Genomic DNA, 11,005 nt, shown 5'->3' with positions numbered 1-11,005 from the left:
GCATGAGTGTTGGGGGGGGATCATGAAGTCCCACCCCCAGCTGAAGAGCTGTTGGCAAAGTATCGCCATCAGTTCTCCTTTGTCTACAATACAAAGAGTCAAGCTGGTTTGGAAGAGGTTGATTTACATGTAGCTGAAGCAGGCACAGGATCCCAGCTTGGTACATCTGATTCATACCTTCTAACCTCAACTAGTTCTAGTAATGGAAGGTGGTCCAGGTCAAGCTGATGAATGGCAGGTCACAGACTTCTATTGCATAGACTGGAAAGCAGACATTGCTTTGGTATTGCGGACAAAAGCTTGATTAGATTGCCCAAAGCTTCAATCATTGTAGTTAGACCAAGAGACAGTTGAGGGATGGTAATTCATTTTCTTTCTTTCTTTCTTTCTTTTTGGTTTAGAAATTTCATAATGTGAGCATATTACTCATAGCTATAGAAATAAATTTTAATGATTTATTTGCTTTTACTTTGTAAGCATTGGTGCTATGCCTGCATGTATGCCTGTGTGAGGGTGTCAGATCATTTGGTGCTGGATCACAGACAGTTGTGAGCTGCCATGTGGGTGCTGGGAATTGAGCCTGTGATCTTTGGAAAAGCAGCCAATGCTCTTAGCTGCTGAGCCATCTCTCCAGAACCTAGAAGTAATTTTTGTAAAGAGTTTGAAATAATCTCTTAGAAAAAGTAGATCTGAAAGTGAGTAGAGATGGAGACAGAGTGCTGGAATGGACTACTCTTGTTTTAAGTTCTTTGTTATTTATTTAATATTTCACTTCTGTTGTATACTACCCTGGTTATTTTTATTTTTATTACAGTTTTGCATACAATACATTTTATTCAAAATTTTCATATATTTTGATCATATTCTTTCCTCTCCTCCAACTTCTCCCAGGTCCTCCCTACCTCCCTACCTCCCCAACTTTATGTTCTTTCTCTATACATATAATAAAATAAGTTGATGCAGTTTTCTATAATTGGATCCCTACGTATATTTCCAGATCTCTCCCTTTCTTCTAGCCAAGATGCCCATGTCATTTATGGACATCCTGTTTCTCATCTCCAGACTGTTCTCTGCTTCTATATCTTTTTTGCCTCTGTCTACCTGGATTTCTTGTACTTCATAAAAGAGTAGAGATACTTTTGGCTTCTAGGTTTCCTCTGTGGTAGAATGAAAATGAACAAACCAACAAAGCACATGTCCTACTTGAAATTATATTTACCTGTTATTTAAATATTGGTAAAAAAAATCCATATGGTTTAGTATTGTATTTAATAAAATCTTGCCCTGTAAGGAAAGATGTACCATCTTGGAGCCCACACTATAGGGTTCATGCAGGGTGCGAGGGGCACATCTCACCACTTGGGGCCAACAGAGAGATCTTTCCTAATTCACATAAATCTCCTGTGGCTTTAAGGAAGAAACCTCTGTGTATTAACTTGGGTTAATATGCTATTGCCTTTAAGGTCTCCTCCTCCTCCTTCACCAGCCCCTCCTTCTCCTCCTCTGCTTTTTTCTACTTCTTTTTTCCTGGACTTGTCCTCATGCTTCAGGCTTTGATACAGTCTGTTTTTCCTTAAACATCAGTCATCCCCTTGGAATTGACTTGTGTAGTGTCCCCCAGTTCATGGAGACTTTGTCAAGGCAGGGACCATGTCGCTCTTATGCACTCCTGTGCCTGCTACCCCAAGCAAGAGCATGTCACATACCATATTGGCTGTGAGCATGCCCTGCACTAGCATATCCAAACAAGCCTGCAGCTGCAGGGAAGACCAGAAGTGGAACTGCTGCTTGTTCCTGCTCAGTCTTCAAAGGGCCATCCTATCTATCACTGTCCAGGAAAAACACTTCCATTCTTCCAGAGTAAAGTTTTAGAGGTGCAGTTGTCCATTCCCCAGGTCTAGCCTCTGAATGCAGGTTTCATTATGAGCATGGCTTTTCCCATTCCTTTCTTTCCTTTAATTTTCTGTGTATGAGTGCTCTGCAGCTGCCTGGTGCCTCCACAGACCAGAAGATGTTATTGGATCTCTTGGAATGTAGTTAAAGAGGTTGTGAGCCAGAAGAGCAAAATTTACTTCATGAAAAACATAAAGTCACATCTATACACACCTACAGGTGATGAAAGAATAAGAGAGCATCACTTTCACATGTTAAGGATAAATTGAGAAAGAAGGGATTATGTGGGGTGGTTAGGATTAAAACTGGAAACTCCAGGCTGGAGAGGTGGCTCAGAGGTTAAGAGCACTGGCTGTTCTTCCAGAGGTCCCGAGTTCAATCCCCAGCAACCACATGGTGCCTCACAACCATCTATAATGAGATCTGGTGCCCTCTTCTGGCACGTGGACAGAACACTGTATGTGTAATAAATAAGTAAATCTAAAAAAAAAAAAATGAAAAACAAAAAACTGGAAACTCCATCAAGCCCCGGTCTAAGGAACAAAACTGAGTGAGAAGCACTATAGACAGTTGGAGAAGGGAAACTCTTCACCCTGGGGAATAAAGAGCTCACTCTGAGGTGCAGCCCTTCAGCAATCACTTAAAATGACATACTACATCTTACCAACAAGGTCCCACATGCTGCCAGCCCAGAGGAGCAGCTGTACTAGTTCCATTGAAGAAGTCTTAAGTGGGGCCTCTATTTTTTTATGGTTTCCAACAAATTTCTGAACACTGCTTGACTTCATTGTCCTTCCAAAGCAGCAGGTACAGAATGGGAAAAGGTTGGGGTTTTTTGTTTGTTTGTTTGTTTGTTTTTACCAACCACACATCTGAAAGAGGGCTGTATTCGTCAGGGTTCTCTAACAGAACTTAGAGAATGAGCATATATACATAGAAAGGGTATTTGTTAGAATGACTTACAGGATTTGGTCCAGCTAATCCAACAATGGCTGCCTGTGAACATAAGGTTCAAGAATCTGGCAGTTGCTCTTATTCCACAAGGATGGATACCTCAGCTTGTCTTCAGTACTTGTTGGAATCCCAAAGAAGTTCTAATGCCAGTGAGTATGGTAAGGCCTTGCTGGCTGGTAGAGGTTACAATCTCTCTGGCCTGGCAGCTTCCTCCCCAGCAAAATTTCCTCCCTCTACCTGCCCTAATCTGGAGAAAGTCCCTGGGCCTGGAGGGCTGACATTATTTGAAAGCTGTCTCTAAACCAGATGCCTGAGTTATCTTTAGCTTGACCCTTGGCAGAGGCCCTGCTAAGACTTGTCTAGGAGCTCTGCTGTAGGACCCAACTGCCACATATGAAGCCTTGTGGTAGGAGTGCACCACTTCATGCAAATCAGGGTTTGTCCCCAGGCTCCCTAATCCTATATATTCCTTATACTCTGGAATAAAGTTGAGCTGATTCATTGAAGTCTGTCTCCCAGGGGGCTGTCTCTGTCGTACCCACAGCCCTCCTAACCCTGTTCCTTGCTTCTGCTCCCTCCGCTCTCATGGACCAGTGAAGCCAAGGATCCCAGGGAAGAAGCAGAACCACAAGTGAGGAGGACTTGCTATGGAAGGCTTCCTTCTTTCATGTCTTGTATGTAGGTTGCCAGCAGAACATGTGGTCCAGATTAAAGGTAGATTATTCTACCTCAAAAGATCTGAATTAAAAGTTTATCTTCCCACTTTAAAGATTCAGATTTTACAAGTGGGTCTTCCCACTTCAATTGATTTGATTAGGAAAAAAAATCCTTCACAGTTGTGTCCAATCATTTGGGTTTTTGTTAATTCCAGATGTAGTCAAATTGACAACCAAGAATAGCTGTCACAAGGGTTAATATCTAATATATATATTAGATATTAATATATTAATATATAGATATTTGAATATATATATATATATACTCAAAAACTGGAAATCAAGAAAACAAATAACACAGTTTAAAAATGGGGTATAGATATAAAAGAGAATTCTCAAAAGAAAGGAAACATAAATGGCTGAGAGGTACTAAAAAAATACTCAAAATCCTTAGTCACCACGAAAATGAAAATCAAAACTACTTGAGACTTCATCTGATACCAGTCAGAACAGCCAAGATCAATAAAACAAATAACCACTCATGCTGGTGAGGATGTAGAGCAATGGGAACACTCATCCATTCTTGGTGGGAGGGCAAAATTGTACAATCACTATGGAAATCAGTGTAGCGGTTCCTGAGGAAGTTCAGAATTGATCTACCTCAAGATCCAGCTATACAGCTCTTGGGCATATACCCAAAGGATACTTCATCCTATTACAGAAACACTGACTTAACCATATTTATTGCTGCTCTATTCATAATAGCCAGAAATTGGAAACAATCTAAATGTTTTTCATGAAAGAATGGATAAAGAAAATGTGGTATATTTACACAATAGAACATTACTTGGCTGTTAAAAAAATTACGTCATGAAATTTGCAGATAAGTGGATGGAGTTAGAAAAAAAAATCATCCTGAGTGAGATAACCCAGACCCCAAAGAGACAAATATAGTATATATTCACTTATATGTGGATGTTATCTGTTAAGTCTTCAATAGGTAGTCTATAATTCATATAAGCACAAGAGTTAGGTACAGAGTAAGGGACTGGGGGGCACTGAATCACTTTTGGAAAGGGAAATATACTAGATGGATGGGGGAGGCTAGAACAGGAGAATCAAATGGGGAGGGGGAAGGTAAGGTTAGGGAGGAAATATGGGGAAGAAGAGCTAAAACTAATGGCCATTTGAGGGGCTGTATGGAAACCTAATACAGTAGAAGCTTCCTAAAATATATACATATATGAAGGTGATCTAAATTGAATTGCCTAATAACAGGGGAAACAGAGCCCTAACTGGGCATCTCTCGTCACCAAATGAAACCTCTAGTGTCAGGAATGAATTACATGTAATCAAATTGTTGGCCAAAGGGGTCCCATGGCCAGACAATCTAGGCTTATGCTAAGACTATAGGCTGCTATCCACAAACAGATAATAAGCCACTATTACTGAAGTCAACACCTACACAACTCATTGAATATAGAGAAGTTGAGCTGGTGCTTACATAGAGCTTCGCACCTACTTACTAAAGTTCACAGTACTGGAAGGTACTCAGCATACTACCAAAGGAAAAGGTAAACACCAATCCAGCTACTAATTCTTCAGTTTGTAATGGTGATCTGCATGAAAGATGTGGCATAAATCTTGTGAGATTAATCAACCAATAACTGATTTAAGGTCCATTGTAACCTATCCCTGATACTGCTTGAATGTCCAAGAACCCTTGATTAGATAGGCCAGGGACCTAGGGGCAAACCAATTACAGTTATTTTGCTAAAGGAACATAGCAATAAAATGACTCCTAATGGCAATCCGCTGTACTCATAGAACAGTGTCTTGCTCAGTTATCATCAAAGAAGTTTCTTCCTGCAATAAATAGGAATAAATACAGAGACCCACAGCTGGACAAGGTGCAGAGAGTGAGAAACCCTGAAACACTTAGTCTTAAGTAAGACATCTTCTTCAATTCCCACCCCTCCCAGCTCAGAAAACCCTGAGGAATAGGAGGAAGAAAGAGCCAGAGGGGACAGAGACTACCAAGGAAAGAAAGGTCTTCTAAACACAGCAGGATCAATGCACATATAAAGTCACAGAGACTGTGGCAGCACACACAGGATCTGCACAGGTCTGGGCCCAATGGGGCCCCAGTGTTGAGAGGAGAAGTGGACACATGCCCCCATCTTTAATCAGAATCTGTCTCCAAGTGATAACCACTCACAAATGGAAAGTTAGTTTTCTCCAACAGAGCCTCACTGGAGATATAAACCAATTTTCAGGCCAGGTCCCATGCCCACCAGTAGATTCCCAACACAAAATGAACTCAAGGATACTTTTGGAGGTTCGTTTGTTTGTGTTTCATAATGCTTTGCCTGGCCTTACCCCCTTACCCTACAGGTCCTTGCATATATAATATGGTTTCTGATTTTGTGTTTTTGTACTTAACTCTGCATCTATATGTATTTCTTGTGATTTTTCTTTTGCTCTTTGTTGTTTGTTTACTTGTTTGCTTTATTCAAGTTGGTTTTCTTACTATTATTTTTTTCTTTTTGTTTTTGGGTCATTTCTTTCTTTCTTTCTTTTTTTCATAAGATTCCTGTTTGTTTTCTAAAGAGACAAAGCAAGAAAGGATGTGGATTTGAGTGGATAGGGAGATGGGGAAGATCTAGGAGAAATTGGGGGAGAGACAAGCATAACCAGGATATATTGTATGGAAAAAAGTTATTTTCAATAAAAAAATGAGTTAAAATTATATATAAAAGAATTTATTGTCCTTTCATGAAGAATAGCCTAAGGAAATGCTATCATTTTTGTTGAGGTTACCTGTGGAAGGGGAGAGAGAAGCAATAACAACAAGAAGAAGGAATCTACTCCCCTTTATTTCTGGTCCATGAGTAGCCCCAAAATGACTAAGTCTCTGTTACTGAACCAGCAAAGGTAGACAGACCTTGAAAACTAGCATCCAACACAAGTGGCCTCACTGTGGAAAACCAAACCATGCAAGGCTACTCACCATGATTAAAAATAGTCTACACTTAGGAATGACATTCAAGCAAAGAAAGACTTTCTTGTTTCTGCAGGGACAGGAACTCCAGCAGCTGTGTGCTTTAGTCAGATGAATGCAAGTTGGATGCAGGAGACAGCTTTATTGGGGATGCTGCCTTTAGGATGACCAAGGAATCCCCTCCTCAGTAACACAACTTTTACTTCTCTTGAATAATCCTTAATAGATCATTTGAATAATTAGAGTATGTGATCATTAAGCGTCATTCAGAATTGAACTAGTTATTTGTGGATCAGATTGGTGAACTATATTAACATAGGTGAGATGGTTGTAACAACAATAACAAAACAAAAATAATCTGCCTTTATATAATTTCACTGAAACTAAACAACCTAAAAATCATATCTCAACATGTATTTTTCTCCCAAGGATCTAGCAGTTTGCTGTTTAAAAATGCTTTATGCTTACTTTTCCATATAAGAAGTTATGTTATGGCCCTTATTACTTGAGGAGAAAATAGAGACACAAAGCAAATGAACAGAAAAGCTGCATTTCTGACTACAGGAATTGCGTGCCAGACCTTCTGACATGATAGTACTAACCTGCTATCAGATCCGCCATGGCCCATGGTTCTGCCTGCATCAGACCCTGCTCAGCTTCTGGACTTGAATCTTGATTCAAGCAGAAAATTATAACTGGATAATAAAGGTCATTCATCCAAGGCATACATCCAAAGTCAGTGGTTCTCAACCTCCCTAATGCTGCAACCACTTAATACAGTTCCTTGTGACATGGTGACCGCCAACCATAAAATTATTTTTGTTGCTACTTTATAACTGTAATTTTGCTACTGTTATGAATTGTAATGTAAATATCTGTGTTTTCCCGTAGTCTTAGGCAAACCTTATGAAAGGGTCATTCAATTCCCCAGAGGTCGTAACCTAAAAGTTAAAAACCACTGATTTAGGGTGTGATCAACATCCTGTCCTATCTACACTAGTTTAAAACTTCCAGAACTGAGGGCTTTGTGGTGTTTTGGAGAAAGTTGTTCTTAAGTTCAGGGCCTTTGTTTTTCTTAAGGATATTCCAGCTTCACCATTACTGTATTGGATGAGAAAACCCGGCCTTCATGTAGGGTATGAGATCCAGTGAATGAAAAAAAAATCTACATTCCTATCGAGATGAAAGCATTTTGAGAAAAGAAGTCACCCTAACATAGTTTAGAGGAGTACTTATTAATAATTGTAAAGAAGACTTACCTCTATGTCCTTTGCTGAATGTGATACAGCCAGTAACTTGATAAGAGAATGGACAATTAATATCAGAAAACCAGAACACTTGTATGTTGTCTCACTAAGTGAACCACCAAATAGTCTCCCGCTGGGAAATACTGCTAAAATGAAATAACAAACATAGCTAAGGGGAATCACTTAAGTTCTGTGGTGAATAGGCCCTAGGTAGAGTCTAGTCTGTGCTGCCTACAGCGTTTTTCTCTCCCCCTTGTGGTCACATATGAACATTACAGTTTCTGCCCTTCAAATACAATGTAAACTGTTTCATCAAGGCAAACTCAGTCTCTTGCCCTAGTGTTAGTTAAAAAATAAATGTTCCCTTTTCCTGAAGCAAATTATTTTTTCAATATTATTTTCATCTCCTGTCTCTAAAATTCTCCCAAATTAATATGCTTTAGTTGGAGGGAAACGTTCACAAATATTGTGCTAGAATGGATTTAGGATTTTAGGATACAATAGCTTTGCCTTCACCAATTACATAATACACTAAGTCTAAATCACATATTATTAATTTTATATATTCTAAAAATAAATAAATAAATAAATATTAGAAATAACCCAAAAACCTTCTAAAGCTGATGTTGTATGTTTCTAGCTAGCAAGACATCTAAACTGCAAAGAAATATGTGCACGAAGCAAACATGGATTCTCTCACTTAGACATAATCTTCTAAAGAAAACACTGATAGGTTAGCATGATTTTATAACTAATAGAAGTCACTCATTCAATATTTGAACAGACTTCTCCCATTCAATCCTCTGTGGGTGGGGGTCTCTGAGGGAGGCAAGAAGGTAGTTCAGTTCAACACAACTAAGTAGCTGGTGTTGTTTCAAACTTCAGGAGTCTGACCCCAAGTAGTTTATTTTACGTATATTTGGTAAATTTGGTAAAATTAAGTTTAGGCACAATTTGGTGAAAAATTTCCTGGTGATAAATAACTCAGTCCCGTTGCACACTAAAACTTAAGACACAACTACATTGAAAGTCTTTGTAAACTACATGTAACATCTTCTATAAAGATGGGTTCTACAGATTGACTACATGCGACACCTTCCATAATAATTCGGTTCTGTAGATTGACAAGTTTACAATAAGCGTCTGGGGGAGGATCCTGTGTGGTCTCAGCCACACAGTGTAAATGTCACCAGGCTATTAACCACTTCCATTCCCAGCCTTCTAGACAAAAGCAGGTTATACATCCCTCCCTTTGAAGGGACAACTTCTTTAACATTCCTGGTTCCCCTGGTGCCTATCTGTGAGCACAAGACCTCCCACATCTGGAGTATGCATAAATTTGTGACCTCTCACTGGAGAAAGGAAGTAACGTGAAATCCAAGATCTCATGGAACCACAGTAAAGGCTACCTTTCTGTTTGGCTCACCTTACATGAAAAAGGACACTTAGCCAGATAGAATCTCCTCTTGAGCCGAACAAACAAAATAATTCTACTCTCAGAATAACGTTGAGTATGTATTAGTCTGTTTTTCTTTACTATAACAAAATACTAGAGGCAGCTACTTGACAAAGAATAGTTGACATTTGGCACACAGTTCTGGAGATGCAAAGTCAAAGTGCCAAATTGTGCAATGGCCTTCTTTCTGTCTAGGTGTACAGGACAAAAGACAAAGAATACACAGATGGTGTGTGTGTGTGTGTGTGTGTGTGTGTGTGTGTGTGTGTGTGTGTGTTCTCTTTCTCTCTTCCTTTAAAACTATTAAGAGTCAATAATAGGGAGTTTATCTTAATAAATTATCTAATCCTAATCATTCCCCAAAGGTTCCATTTCTCAACACTAGTGTTAAGCTCCAATCCTTTTTAATCTCATACAGTAGGTATTAATTTCAACACACAAAGACTTAAAAACATTCAAATCATGTCCAAAGCAGAGCAAAGTCATATAAATTACTGAGTTATGACAGCTTCCTTTAGGCAAAGCTCTAGTAAGATTAAGTCAACATATTACAGAAACAATTGTATATCAATGATTTTTGAAGCACTATTCACAAGAGCTAGGCTGTCTAACAACTGAGGAGCAAATAAAGACAATGCAGTAGACATACACATGGGATTTATTTCAGCCATAGAAAGGAATGAAAATATGTCATTTGCAGAAAAATAGATGTAACTGGAGATGTTAAGCAAATTAGAAGCCAGACTCAAGAAGACAAACATAGCATGGTTTTGCTCATTTTGGGTTCCTAGGTTTTATATAGTTACATAAAATTATGCATGTATATAGAGCCTATCAGCTTGAGGGGAAAAGCAGGAAAGCGAAAGCACAAAACAGACAGAACTGTTTAACACTTTAGTTTTAGTGTTGTGAAATACACTTTGAAGAAGGAGAAAACGTACTTTTATGAATGTTGTCTTGGTTTCTACCCAGGTTATGCTCTTATAAGTAAAGCATCCAATAATGTTCCTTTTATCATAAAATATAACATGCTCACAAAAATGTATTGGAAGTAAATATAAAACTTAAATGAAAATTTTGAAAAGAATCACATTAGATTGGGAGATTATAACCAATAACCAGATACCACCACTACCACTCACTACTTCCCTTCAAGATATAGACCCTCCTGCCACCAGGTAGATCACTAACCATCAACTTTGTCAATGAACAAAGTTATAGTTTATTTTTAGTTCTGCCTAATAGTCCATAAATGCAGTACCCTCAGTTATTCTTTGTTATTGATAGATATTTTATTGTTTCATTTAGGAACATTTTGCTGTTGTCTATGTGTAACAGTTCCTCTGATGTACACTATAAATAAAATTGATGTTTCACAAACACATAAACACACAAACCTTCAACTTTGATAAAGGCAAGTTTAAGAGGAGTTGTACCCTTTTGGATATCTGAGTTTCCATTGCTCTGGGCTCATGAACAGAATCTCACTAGATACTCTTTAGCCAATGTGGTGGCTACATAGCAGTTTTTCATTGTTTTAGTTTGTTTGCTTGACACCAAATGAGACCAGTGTTTGAAGTGTGTTTTATGTGATCACTTAATTCTCTTGGGTACTTTTTATCCCCCATTTTAGGCATGATTGTGACCATTTCTGTGTTGCCAAGTGACTTGTGCTCTGTGCACATACCTATCACCTTTCTTAGACAGTCATTTACTAAAGACAATTTCTTCTTAAATTTAATGTAATGAGTGAAATCAACATTTTCTGTACTCACATCAGGAGTGAAGGAAGACTATT

Source organism: Peromyscus eremicus, chromosome 3, assembly GCF_949786415.1.
Source record: "Peromyscus eremicus chromosome 3, PerEre_H2_v1, whole genome shotgun sequence".
NCBI classification, from domain to species: domain Eukaryota; kingdom Metazoa; phylum Chordata; class Mammalia; order Rodentia; family Cricetidae; genus Peromyscus; species Peromyscus eremicus.
The sequence above is the reverse complement of the archived record's forward strand: the minus strand, read 5'-3'. Positions refer to the sequence as shown.